The sequence below is a fragment of the Stomoxys calcitrans genome, chromosome 1 (genome assembly GCF_963082655.1).
Source record: "Stomoxys calcitrans chromosome 1, idStoCalc2.1, whole genome shotgun sequence".
NCBI classification, from domain to species: domain Eukaryota; kingdom Metazoa; phylum Arthropoda; class Insecta; order Diptera; family Muscidae; genus Stomoxys; species Stomoxys calcitrans.
The window spans coordinates 120391960-120405855 of record NC_081552.1 but is presented as its reverse complement, the minus strand read 5'-3'; positions in this window follow the sequence as shown (position 1 = coordinate 120405855).

Here is a 13896-nt window from a genome sequence, read left to right as displayed (position 1 = left end):
TTCGTCGAAAGTTTTAAGAAATACAGTTTTGTAGAAAATCCTAAAAACATTTTGGCGCCCGAGCAGGGACTACTGAAGTCCACTTAATAAAATAATTAAAAACAATTAAGAGCGTGTTAAATTTGGCCGGGCCGAATCTTATATACCCTCCACCATGTATCCCATTTGTCGAGTTCTATGCGCGGTATCTCTTTTTAGGCAAACAATTAATATTAAATTAATGCTGATCATTGTAGAAGTCATTGTGTAATATTTCAGTCCATTCGGCCTTGCGCCTTGTAGAGGCTCAAGAAGCAAAATCGGGAGAAAGGTTTATATGGGAGCTGTATCAATCTATTCATAGATTCAGACCATATTAGACATGTATGTTGAAGGACATGAGAGAAGCCGTTATACAAAATTTCTGCCAAATCGGATGAGAATTGCGCCCTCTAGAGGCTCAAGAAATGAAATTCCCAGATCGGTTTATATGGCAGCTATACCAGGTTATGTTCCGATTTGCGCCATACTGAGCACGGTTATTGGAAGACATAACAAAACACCTTACGCAAAATTTCAAATCGGATGAGAATTGCGCTCTCTATTGGCTCAAGAAGTTAAGATCACAGATCGGTTTATATGACATCTATACCAGATTATGAACCAATTTGAATCATGCTTAGCACAGTTGTTGAAAGTGATACCAAAACACTACGTGCAAAATTTCAGTCAAATCGGATGAGAATTGCGCCCTCTAGAGGCTCAAGAAGTCAAGACCAAGATCGGTTAAATATGGCAGCTATATTTAAAAACATGGACCGATTTGGCCCATTTACAATCCACACCGCCCTCTAGAGGCTCAAGAAGTCAAGACCAAGATCGGTTAAATATGGCAGCTATATTTAAAAACATGGACCGATTTGGCCCATTTACAATCCACACCGACCTACACTAATAAAAAGTACTTGTGCAAAATTTCAAGCGGTCAGCTTTACTCCTTCGAATGTTAGCGTGCTTTCGACAGACAGACGGACGGACGGATATGGCTAGATCGACTTAAAATGACATGACGATCAAGAATATATTGGGTAGCCCAAAAAGTAATTGCGGATATTTTAAAAGAAAGTAAATGCATTTTTAATAAAACTTTATGAATGAACTTTAATCAAATATATTTTTTTTACACTTTTTTTCTAAAGCAAGCTAAAAGCAAAAGTAACAAGCTGATAACTGACAGAAGAAAGAATGCAATTACAGAGTCACAAGCCGTTGAAAAAATGTGTCAACGCCGACTATATGAAAAATCCGCAATTACTTGTTGGGCAACCCAATATATACTTTATGGGGTCTCAGACGCATATTTCGAGGTGTTACAAACAGAATGACGAGATTAGTATACCCCCATCCTGTGGTGGAGGGTATAAAAAAAAACAACTTTGTTACTTGGAAAAATTAAACTCATCACCCTAAGTCGCTGGTGGAGGCAGAGCTGCGGATAGCGGCAACACGTACATAAAATAACTGCCACTACATATGAAGTACGTATAAAGGAGATAGTTCTTGGATAAATTATTCAGATCTCTAAAATAAAAGGAAATGGTTCAGTTGGTACAGGACAACGCTATCAACTAGAGTAATAGAGATTACATATAAATGGTAATTTACCGCACGTTTGATGCAGCGCTGCTCACTTGGTAACTATATCAAAGAATGCACAGAAAACAAAGAAAGTAAAAACAAGTAAAAGCGTGCTAAGTTCGGCCGGGCCGAATCTTATATACCCTCCACCATGGATCGCATTTGTCGAGTTCTTTTCCCGGCATCTCTTCTTAGGCAAAAAAAAAGGATATAAGAAAAGATTTGCTCTGCTATTAGATCGATATCAACATATGGTCTGGTTTGGACCACAATTAAATTATATGTTGGAGACCTGTGTAAAATGTCAGCCAATTCGAATAAGAATTGCGCCCTTTGTGGGCTCAAGAAGTAAAATAGAGAGATCGATTTATATGGGAGTTGTGTCGGCCTATAGACCGATTCAGACCATAATAAACACGTATGTTAATGGTCATGAGAGAATCCGCCGTACAAAATTTCAGGCAAGTCGGATAATAATTGCTACCCCTAGAGGCTCAAGAAGTCAAGATCCCAGATCGGTTTATATGGCAGCTATATCAGGTTATGAACCGACTTGTACTTTATTTGGCATAGTTGTTGAAAGTAACAAAAAAAAAACGTCTTGCGAAATTTCAGCCAAATCGGATAGAAATTGAGCCCTCTAGAAGCTCAAGAAGTCAAATCCCCAGATCTGTTTATATGACAGCTATATCAAGTTATGAACCGATTTGAACCATATTTGGCACAGTTGTTGGATATCATAACAAAATACTACGTGCCAAAATCTATTCAAATTGGATAAGAATTGCGCCCTCTAGAGGCTCAAGAAGTCAAGACCCAAGATCGGTTTATATGGCAGCTATATCAGGTTATAAACCGATTTAAACCATACTTGGCACATTTGTTGGATATCATAACAAAACACGTCGTGCCAAATTTCATTCCAATCGGATAAGAATTGCGCACTCTAGAGGCTCAAGAAGTCAAGACCCAAGATCGGTTTATATGGCAGCTATATCAAAACATGGACCGATATGGCCCATTTACAATACCAACCGACCTACACTAATAAGAAGTAGTTGTGCAAAATTTCAAGCGGATAGCTTTACTCCTTCGGAAGTTAGCTTTCGACAGACAGACGGACGGACATGGCTAGATCGACATAAAATTTGACGACGATCAAGAATATATATACTTTATGGGGTCTCAGACGAATATTTCGAGTAGTTACAATCAGAATGACGAAATTAGCGTACCCCCATCCTATGGTGTAGGGTATAAAAAGAGTTGTGTTGTTTGGAGTAATATCGGTGTGGGTCTTGTAAACACTCAAAGGTGAGAAGATTTTAATTTGTTTATTACTACTCGAACATTTGTGCGTCGAAGATGACAGACGAACAGCTTAGTACTTTAAAGAAGTAGAGGGGCTAATAAGGGGTTATATAACTCGTATTAGAAAATTATTGGAGTCAAGTGGTTCGACGTTTGTGGTTGAACTGAACTGGAATTCAGACTTGAAATATTGACATCCTACATTGACAATGCAAACAAGTATTGAGGTCCATAATGCAGAGGATGACAAGCGTGCTGAAATAAAGAAGCAATGCGTAGCCGCAAAGTCGAAGTTGCTTGATTTACGAAGTAAACACTGCCGAAAAAAAATTACAACATGTTGATTCTCATGAACAGCATTAAATCTCCTCAAACATCCCTGCCCCGTTGGACGGATGAAAGCCATCAATACAGCATAGGAATAACCACTAACTCATGAATGGCATGCCTTATTATGCCATTTTTCGTTCGTATATCCGCTACACGGATTATTGCATCTGCACCTGCAACCACAGCAACAATTCTGCCGAATAACCATCTTTTCGGGGGAGTAATGTCTTCGTGCACGACTATCATCGCGTCAATTTCAACATTTTGAGACGGTTTCGACCACTTTGTGCGACTTTGCAATTCTACTACATAATCTCTTTGAAATACTCTCCAAAAACGTGCCTTCAAATCGCATATTTGCCGCCACTGCTTTTCGGTTGTAACTGAATCTACCACATTTATTTCGGGCATGCCTTTCAACGAAGTTTCTATTAAAAGGTGGCTTGGTGTCAACGCGTTTCAATCGTTTGGGTCGTCCATCATTGGTGCTATCGGCCTTGAATTTAGAATAGCTTCGATTCGATTTCTAATAGAACGGTAGCCAGCTGTTCGAATGTTAGATTGGCGTTTTCGACGGTTCTGTATAGCAAATTCTTCATTGATTTTACCGTCGCTTCCTGGCGCCCAAGCAGAAACGAAATTTGTCCAGATTAGAGCTATGCGCAGCCCACTCAGCATAAAAGTTATGGAGTGTCATAAAGTTGATTTCCTATACAGAACAAGTGGTTTTCTGGTCAGATTCTATGATAGTGTTGCATTGGCTAAAAAAGTACCCAGCCAGCTTAAGCACCTTTGTTGGAAATAGACTCGCGGATATCCAGGTATGGTCGACTGACTCTGGTTGGAGACACATTCCAACAAAGTCGAATCCAGCCGGCATAGTGTCACGAGAGTGCGGCCCAGATGAAATGTCTGGTTCAATATGGTTTAGAGGTCCAGATTTTCTGTATTCAAATGAATGGCCAAGAAAAGTGAAATCCCTTCATTAATAAAGAGAAATTTGATCGGGCCTTGGAGCTTGAACGTGTTGGCGGTAGGTAATAAAATGCGCCTATTGAATATGATGCCAAGTTTCCTCTGCTCCTACCTAGAGCATCGAGGTTTGCCCAAGTTTATGCCAAATACCTACATTTTGAGAATAACCTTGCTGGTCCTAAAGTTCTGCTCAGTCTTATAAGTCAAAATTTGGATATTAAACGGCAGAGAGTTGGTTCGCAAAGTAGTGAGGAATTGTGTACGCTGCTTTAGATATCGACCAAAGTTGTTATCGCAAATTACGACCTTTTCTGGCAAAGGGAGTGGATTTCTGTGGGCCAGTCTGCACATCGTATAGAATTCGTGGTAGACCCTCGTACAAATCATATATTGCTATCATATCATATATTTCTATATTTGTTTGTTTTTCGTCGAAATCAATGCACATTGAACCTGTATCATATTTGTGAACTAATGCTTTTATTTCTGTTTTAAAAAAGTTCATCGGAAGAAGAGGTCTTCCCGCTCGCATTCACTGCGACAACGCGACAAATTTTGTGGGAGCGAACGCCAAATTAAAAGAACTGAGGGACGTTATGTTCAGCGAGTCGAGGCAAAAGCAAACCAACGACTTCGTCGCGCACCCCACTTCGGCGGCCTTTGGAAGGCGGCCGTAAAATCAACGAAGAATTTGCTATACAGAACCGTCGAAAACGCCAATCTAACATTCGAACAGCTGGCTACCGTTCTAGTAGAAATCGAAGCTATTCTTAATTCAAAGCCGATGGCACCAATGACGGGCGACCCAAACGATGGAAACGCGTTGACACCAGGCCACCTTTGAATAGGAACTTCGTTGAAAGCCATGCCCGAAATAAATATGGTAAATTCAGGTACAACCGAAAAGCAGTGGCGGTAAATATGCGATTTAATGGAACTTTTTTGGAGAAATTATGTAGTACAATAGAATTGCAAAGTCGCACAAAGTGGTCGAAAATGTAGAAGTTGGCGCGATGGTACACGTGCACGAAGATAATACTCCCCCGCAATGATGGTTGTTCGACAGAATTGTTGCTGTGGTTACAGGTACGGATGGAATAATCCGCGTAGCGGATATACGAACGGAAAATGGCTTAATAATGGATGCCATTCATAAGTTGGCGCTTACTCCTATGCAGTCTTGAAGGATTTCATCCGTTTAACGGGGTCGGGGTGTTTGAAGAGATTTATGCTGTTCATGAGAATCAACATGTTATATTTTTTTGTCACTTAAGCTAGTTTAACTTATAAGATATTATTCTTTGCTTTTGAATTTTCTATGAATTCTTACGGTTGACATCACTGAATTTTCCTTTTTTGTCACACTGCTGTTACGCTCTTAATTAAAATAAAATGTAAAAGAATACCCATGAGCAATGGAGGGAAAAATAGGCTTAAGTATTGGATTGTAAAATAAAGAAACCATTGGTTGAAAAGAAACAGAGAATTTATATTGACCTAGCAATTCTTATACCCTCAATCATAGGATGGGAGTATACTAATTTTGTCATTCTGTTTGTACCTCCTCGATATGTTCGTCTAAGACCCCATAAAATATATTCTGGATCGTCATGACATTTTAAGTCGATCTAGCCTTGTCCGTCCGTCTCTCTTTCAAAAGCACGCTAACTTTCGAAGGAGTGATGCTAGGGTGCTTGAAATTTTGCACAAATACTTCTTATTAGTGTAGATTGGTTGGGATTGTAAATGTATCTGTTATCTGATTATAGATCTTGACTTCTCGAGCCACTAGAGGGCGCAATGCCCATCTGGTTTGGCTATGACTTCGATGTGTTTCGCTATGACTTCCAACAACTTTGCTAATTTTGGTTCAAATCGGTCCATATCTTGAATTAGTTGCTATGTAAACCGATCTAGAATTTTGAATTGAAGATTCAAAATTGGCTCAAATTTTGCATGACGTGTTTTGTTATGAATTCCAACAACTGCGCTAAGTATGGTAATCGTTTCACAATCCAATATAGCTGCAATGTGAACCGATCTTGGATCTTGACTTTTTGAGTCACTAAGTATTGGATTGTAAAATAAAGAAACCATTGGTTGAAAAGAAACAGAGAATTTATATTGACCTAGCAATTCTTATACCCTCAATCATAGAATGGGGGTATACTAATTTTGTCATTCTGTTTGTACCTCCTCGATATGTTCGTCGAAGACCCCATAAAATATATTCTGGATCGTCATGACATTTTAAGTCGATCTAGCCTTGTCCGTCCGTCTCTCTTTCAAAAGCACGCTAACTTTCGAAGGAGTGATGCTAGGGTGCTTGAAATTTTGCACAAATACTTCTTATTAGTGTAGATTGGTTGGGATTGTAAATGTATCTGTTATCTGATTATAGATCTTGACTTCTCGAGCCACTAGAGGGCGCAATTCCCATCTGGTTTGGCTATGACTTCGATGTGTTTCGCTATGACTTCCAACAACTTTGCTAATTATGGTTCAAATCGGTCCATATCCTGAATTAGCTGCTATGTAAACCGATCTAGAATTTTGAATTGAAGATTCAAAATTGGCTCAAATTTTGCATGACGTGTTTTGTTATGAATTCCAACAACTGCGCTAAGTATGGTAATCGTTTCACAATCCAATATAGCTGCAATGTGAACCGATCTTGGTCACAAGATCCGATCACAATCCAATATAGCTGCAATGTGAAGTCCGAATCGGACCATAACTTGATATAGCTCCAAGAGCATATCAAATCTTTTCTTTTTTCCTTTGTTTGTTGAAAAAAAAAGATACCGGAAAATAACTCGACAAATGCGATCCATGGTGGAGGGAATATAAAATTCGGCTTGGGCGAACTTAGCACGGTTGAACTTGTTTTTATAAAAATTGTTCCGAGAGACAAACATTTAACAAAAATGTTTCCAAGACAGTATTCTATTTGAATTTCCTCTTAAGTTTGGTTTTATTATTTTACTTTAAATTTTATCTGCTATTAATTAAAAAATATCTTTAAATGAAATATTTTGCTTGTTAGTGTTAGAAAAGCTTTTCCAAAGAATAATTAGTAATATTCAATTAAAAAATAATTTGAATTACATCAGCATTGAATCGAAAAATTTTAAGGACTCGGAAACACAATTTACAATTCCGAAATGGTTGGTTAGGTTAGGTTGAAAAGAGGGTGCAGATATTAAACCGCCCCATGCCACTACGGACATACACCTAAGACAACTATAAAGTAACTTCTAAAAAGAAATTTTTAAGTTAGGAATTCCGTGCTACTTACAAAATTCTTTGTTTTCAATGCAAGTCCCCTTAGTTGGTTCATGTCTGATATTGTGTTTCCACCTAATTACCGGTATCTGTTGGACGCGAAAGCCGGGCAATGTCAAAGGAAATGCTCCAACGTCTCATCATCTTCCCCGCATGCCCTACACATGCTATCACTTGCCGCACCGATTTTACATAAGTGAGCTCGTAGTCCTATGTGTCCCGTTATGATACCAATAGCTATACTGACCTCCTTCTTGTTTCCTTTCAGTAATAGCCTCGTCTTCTCACGATCTGGATCCCCCCATAGGATTTTCGCCGTCCTTCCGACCGTTTCGCTGTTCCACAATGTTGCATGTGCATTCGTCGCCCACTCCCTTAACTCCTCTCCTCGGACTGCGTCGACCCGAAAGACTTCGGGTTAACCAAGTTTATTGGCGGCAGTCCTCTGGCCTTCACCGCCAAATCGTCTGCCCTTTCATTTCCCCTTACTCCGTTATGGCCCGGCACCCAAACGATGCGGCTTTTGCCATCCTCAGAGAAGGCGTTAATCTCCTTCTTACACTGCAAGACTGTTCGTGACCTTACCGTCCTGGTTGTTATTGCCCTTATGGCAATTTTACTGTCGGTAAAGATGTTCAGACTCGACGTCCTTGCGTTAGCACCACACCACTTCACGCATTCCGTGATCGCCCGAATCTCCGCCTGCAGGACCGTATTATGGTCAGGCAGTCTAAACCAGATCTCAGGCCCTGGGTTCTCAATATAAACCCCCAGGCCCACTCTGTCCTCTAGCTTTGATCCATCCGTGTAACATGACCTTCCAGATGGCAATACTAGGGTTCCGTCAATCCAAGACTGTGCCTCTGGAAGCAGTGCGTCGCATTCGACTTCAAGATTCATCTCAGGTACCCGATCGGAAACCTCTCCACCTCCTTCCAGGTTTCCTATCGTATCCTCGATTATACCGCGATGGTATGAGCTGCTACCATCTGTAGTGGCTGCCTCACATTTAATCTGTATGTCAATGGGTCGGATATCTAGAATAGTCTCCAGTGCCCTAGTGGGAGTGGTTCTCATCGCTCCGCCTATGCCAAGACAACATGTTCTCTGAACCTGTTGTATGGTCCTTATGTTGCACTCTTTCTCCATAGCAGTCCACCAAACTACTGAGGCGTAAGTAAGTATTGGTCTAATCACGCTCCTGTTGAGCCAGTGGACAATCCTAGGATTCAGACCCCATTTCGAGCCTACGGCCCTTCTACATTGTGCCCAACATCTGTGGGCCTTCTCAGTACGCTTCTGAATATGATACTTCTATTTCAGTTTGTCCAAGATCACACCTAAGTATTTGTCCTTGTCAGATATCGAAATCGTCTTATTGAAAAAAGGTGGTGCGTTAAATTGGCCCACCTTCGTCTTCCTCGTGAACAGGCATATTTCAGTCTTCTCTGAGTTATCATTGAGAACGCTGGGTCTAGCCCAGTCTTCTGCAAAGCTCGTTCGAATCCTTACCCTTAGGAGTATTATAACATCGTCTGCATAGACAGGTTGAAATCCCTCCTCAAGCAGCATCCGTAATAGGTCATTTATGGTGGTCACCCACAGCAGTGGCGATAAAATGCCCCCCTGTGGCGTGCCCTGTGCCACATTCTCCCTTATATCCAGAAATAATTACCCAGATTAATTTACTTTTTTATATGATCATTTCAAATAATACCATTTCGATTTTTTTCTTGGAATTCCATAATTCACAATACAGTATTTTAGGTAATCGATACGAAGGGGTGAAAATTCTAGTAGAAACTTGTTAGTTCTGTTGGCTTCGACCGTAGATTTGAGCACAGCGAAATAGTATTTAAAACATTTTACTTTCAATTTTAATTATCTAAATTTACTTTTTGAATTTTTGATTTTCTTCCAAGAAAATCTGTTTCCAATATAGAGATTTTATGAATAATGATTTCCTTATGTGTTATGTACGAAAATCTTTAAGGAAATTCGACGAATCAAATTAAATGTTTGCAAAAAGGTGTGTATAAAGATCGTGTAACATAGTGCAATACCAATGTATCATACAATTTGGAAAACTACAAAAATATCACTGATAACATAAATTTTTATACCCTCCACCATAAGATGGGGGGTATACTAATTTCGTCATTCTGTTTGTAACTACTCGAAATATTCGTCTGAGACCCCATAAAGTATATATATTCTTGATCGTCGCGACATTTTATGTCGATCTAGCCATGTCCGTCCGTCTGTCCGTCCGTCCGTCCGTCCGTCCGTCCGTCCGTCCGTCTGTCTGTCGAAAGCACGCTAATTTCCGAAGGAGTAAAGCTAGCCGCTTGAAATTTTGCACAAATACTTCTTATTAGTGTAGGTCGGTTGGTATTGTAAATGGGCCATATCGGTCCATGTTTTGATATAGCTGCCATATAAACCGATCTTGGGTCTTGACTTCTTGAGCCTCTAGAGTGCGCAATTCTTATCCGATTGGAATGAAATTTTGCACGACGTGTTTTGTTATGATATCCAATAACTGTACCAAGTATGGTTCAAATCGGTCCATGTTTTGATATAGCTGCTATATAAACCGATCTTGGGTCTTGACTTCTTGAGCCTCTAGAGGGCGCAATTCTTATTCGATTTGAATTAATTTTGGCATGACGTGTTTTGTTATGATATCCAACAACTGTGCCAAGTATGGTTCAAATCGGTCTATAACCTAATATAGCTGCCATATAAACCGATCTTGGGTCTTGACTTCTTGAGCCTCTAGAGTGCGCAATTCTTATCCAATTGGAATGAAATTTTGCACGACATGTTTTGTTATGATATCCAACAACTGTGCCAAGTATGGTTCAAATCGACCGATAACCTAATATAGCTGCCATATAAACCGATCTTGGGTCTTGACTTCTTGAGCCTCTAGAGTGCGCAATGCTTATCCGATTGGAATGAAATTTTGCACGACGTGTTTTGTTATGATATCCAACATCTGTGCCAAGTATGATTCAAATCGGTCCATAACCTGATATAGCTGACATATTAACCGATCTGGGATCTTGACTTCTTGAGCCTCTAGAGGTCGCAATTATTATCCGATTTGTCTGAAATTATGTACTACGGATCTTCTCATGACCATCAACATACGTGTTTATTATGATCTGAATCGGTCTATAGCCCGATACAGCTCCCATATAAATCGATCTCTCTATTTTACTTCTTGAGCCCCCAAAGGGCGCAATTCTTATTCGAATTGGCTGACATTTTACATAGGTCTCCAACATGTAATAATATAATAATAGCAGAGCAAATCTTTTCTTTTATCCTTTTTTACCTAAGAAGAGATGCCGGGAGAAGAACTCGGCAAATGCGATCCATGGTGGAGGGTATGTAAGATTCGGCCCGACCGAACTTAGCACGCTTTTACTTGTTCATAATAATGGCAATTCCCTAATGAATGAGAACAGAAGTCGTTTTGCTTCAAAATCTATTATCTACAAAAAGAAACAGTGTTAATGTTTACTTTGAAACAAGAACATAATACCCACCTTAAGGAACATAATACCCACCTTCGTAAAAATTGGTGTAAATTAATTTTTTGAAATATTTAACGATTAAACTGTGCTACGCCAAAACCAGTAAGGAAGGGCAAATGTCGGGCGGTGCCGACTGTTTAATACCCTACACCTACCCTGTAAGTAGAATGTGGGAGCTATATCCAATTCTGGACCAATTTTGATAGACCTCGGCGAGCAAATATGTTCAAACTGTAATAACTACGGTTGACAAATGACAACATTATTGGAAATTGCCCAAAATCTGACAAACATATATATAGAAGCTATATGTGAAACGATTTCGAGCAAACTTCTCAGATAATGTGGAAGTCGTGGAGCAATGCGTTGTTCAAAGTTTTGGGAAAATTGGTTAATAAATGCGATTGCAATGGTTCTAGGAGTGAAAATCGGGCGATTTATATATATATATATATATATATATATATGAGAGCTATATCTAAATCTTAACGGATTTCTATGAAATTCACCAGTAATGTCGAGAGTCACAAGAAATTTCGAGGGAATGGGTTAACAAGTGGCCATTTTATTGCATTATTACTGCAAATCGGACGAACATATACATGGGAGCTTTATTTAAATCTGAACCGATTTCAAATAAACTTCTCGTATTTTGTGGTATTCGTTGAGGAAAGCATTGTACAAAATTTTGGAAAGATTGGTCAATAAATGCGCTTGCAATGGCTCTAGGAGTGAAAATCGGGCTATATATATGTATCTAAATCTGAACCGATTTCTTTGAAATTCAGTTATAATGTCGATAGTCATAAGATCCTTTCTTTCCCATCAAATTTCAAGAGAATCGGTTGGTAAATGACCATTTTATTGCATTATTAATGCAGATCGGGCGAACATATGTATGAAAGGCAATCTAAATCTGATATATATAAATATGCAGGGTTTCTAATGTACCAATTCTGTTTTCGTTGGAGTCCATAGAAAACAAAAATACCTTGAATTTTTCAGGGTCACTTCGTTAAGTGATTTTAGGGCGCTAAATGTAGAGAAAAACGCGTTTTCATAGATTTTCGGTTTAAAACGGTTGTTTACATATAAATACCACCACATCGGGTATATATGTAAAACAGCTTTCGTCGTAATACGGTGAAAATGCATAATTTATGCCTACATAGCAGCTATATCGAAATATGGTCCGATATGGTCCAATTCGGAACGGACATTGAGTGATCTAATAAATACAAGTCACTGTTCAATTCCACAGAACAAAATATTATTTTTATTATTATTATATATATCCAAACCTGAACCCGTCTGGGCCAAATTGAAGAAGGATGTCGACTGGCCTAACACAACTCACTATTCCAAATTTCAGCAAAATCGGATAATAAATGTTAAGACCTTAAATCGGCGGATCGGTCTATATGGGGGCTATATCAAGATATAGTCCGATATGGCCCATCTTCGAACTTAACCTGGCTATGGACGAAAAAAGAATATGCGCAAAGTTTCAGCTTTTTATCACTTTTTTCAAAGACTGTAGCGTGATTACAATAGATAGACGGACGGACATGTCTAGATAATCTTGGATTTACTTATTGGGGACGGAAATAGACATTTCGACGTGTTGGAAATGGAATGACAAAATGAATATACCCCAATCTTTCGGTGATAGGTATAAAAAAACGCACTAAAAACAAAAAACAACATTTTCCTCAGTCTCTATTCTGCTTAAAAAGTACCAAACAATGTATATATTTATTACTGTGATAAAAGAAATTAAATAAGCTTTCCAAAATGGGTAATAAAAATAAAATCGTTTAAAAAGTAGATGACTTATTCAATTTTTGGTGTTTTAACTTTTTGGTTTGGACCCGCTCCGCTGTGCCGTCTTTCACTCTCTTATTTATCCGAGCCCTATATCGGCACGGTCAGGAAAAAAAGTCCTGTTTGGTGGTACTGGTATGACCTTTCAGCTTTTTCAACCCAATGTGGATATCATATTGGTGCCCTATTCCCAAACTCTTTCTTTTGAGCCTTATATTGCTATGGTCGGTGAATATGTCCGGTATAAGAGTTTTTTTTGGGGTGAGGTGGATCCCCCTGTGTCTGATTCGTGCTCTAGTTTCAAATACCTTTTATTTGAGCATAATATTGTCATTATTAGTCCATATTTCCATTTGGCGGGTTTTAGAGCTGGGGCGGTCGCCCTAGACACCCAACTTTAAAAAAGTATCTCAAATATCTTATGAGATGAGTTTTCCCTGAAACACATAGCCATAAAATTGATATCAGATTTGAGCCGTCTATTTGCCATAGTCCACAAATATGTCCAGTTTGAGGGGTATGTAGGGTGGAAAAATATCAGCATCGATCTCTACTGTTAAAATCCTTTTATTTGAGCCGCAATTGCTATTGGTTTAGGGGAAGTTGAGGTGACACTACCCCTAAACACTTGGTCTCAACATTGCATATCAAATTCGCTTTCTACTGTCAAATACCTATCATTTGAGCCCCTTATTGCCATAGTAGGCAAACATTGCCGGTTTGAGGGGAGTTTAGCGAGCGGACCCTTAAATGGTATCAGCATTGTGCTAGAGCACGATTGTCTTCTTCCATGTCCTTTCATTTGAAAAGAATATATTCTCGGTCGTCCTACATGGCCCAAAAGACAATTTATTTGAGTCCTTTAATGCCGAAATCTAAATGTCCGGCTATATGGCAGATGTGTATTAAACTTCCAAACACCTTTCATTTGATAACAAAATTGTCTCAACCTGTAAATATGCCCTGTTTAGAGGTTTTTGGGGGTTGGGGGTGCCTGAAAACCAAGGAA